This window comes from Pseudophryne corroboree, chromosome 3 (genome assembly GCF_028390025.1).
Source record: "Pseudophryne corroboree isolate aPseCor3 chromosome 3, aPseCor3.hap2, whole genome shotgun sequence".
NCBI classification, from domain to species: domain Eukaryota; kingdom Metazoa; phylum Chordata; class Amphibia; order Anura; family Myobatrachidae; genus Pseudophryne; species Pseudophryne corroboree.
In genome coordinates, this window is record NC_086446.1 from 729671577 (window position 1) to 729672498 (window position 922).

Below are 922 nucleotides of genomic sequence, written 5' to 3' on the forward strand. Positions count from 1 at the left end.
CCAGCAGATAAAATGCTTTAGTGAGCAGCTGACAAGGGAGTCGGGTCATGTGACGATGTATCGCTGGGTCTTATATGTCCCTTTAATAAGGCTCTTTGGTCGTATGGGAAAATATTCTAAAGCACATATATAGACATAAAAGAACTCAACGGTCATAAACATATAATATATAATAACAAGTCACATATCTTTCCTGAATACAACAGGAATAATGGGGGTAAACTTCTGACTAATTGTAATTTGCTAGTGCTACTGTTACCCAGAATTGTTTAAGAGTTTATTCATGTTGCACTCACTTCCATTAATCACTTAGCAGTTTGCTTTCTAAGAACTACTCAGTGAGATTTCATACTACAGTTAGATTCATACATAAAAGTATACTAACACATGAAGTATAAAAGTTGAGTAATACATAAAGTGTATTAATGTAGTAATACATAAAGTGTAAAAGTATAGTAATACATGAATATAAAAGTATAGTACTACATAAAGTGTAAAAGTGTAGTAATACATAAAGTGTAAAAGTATAGTAATACATGAAGTATAAATGTATAGTAATACATAAAGTGTAAAAGTGTGGTTATGCATAAAGTGCAAAAGTATAGTAATACATGAAGTTTAAATGTATAGTAATACATAAAGTGTAAAAGTGTAGTTATGCATAAAGTGTAAAAGTATAGTAATACATGAAGTATAAAAGTATAGTACTACATAAAGTGTAAAAGTGTAGTAATGCATAAAGTGTAAACGTATAGTAATACATAAAGTGTAAATGCAGTAATACATAAAGTAAATGTATAGTAATACATAATGTGTAAATGTATAGTAATAAACAAAGTGTAAAAGCATAGTAATACATAGGCCCAGATTTATCAAGCCTTGGAGAATGATAAATGATAGAGTATAATAGAGTGATAAAGTA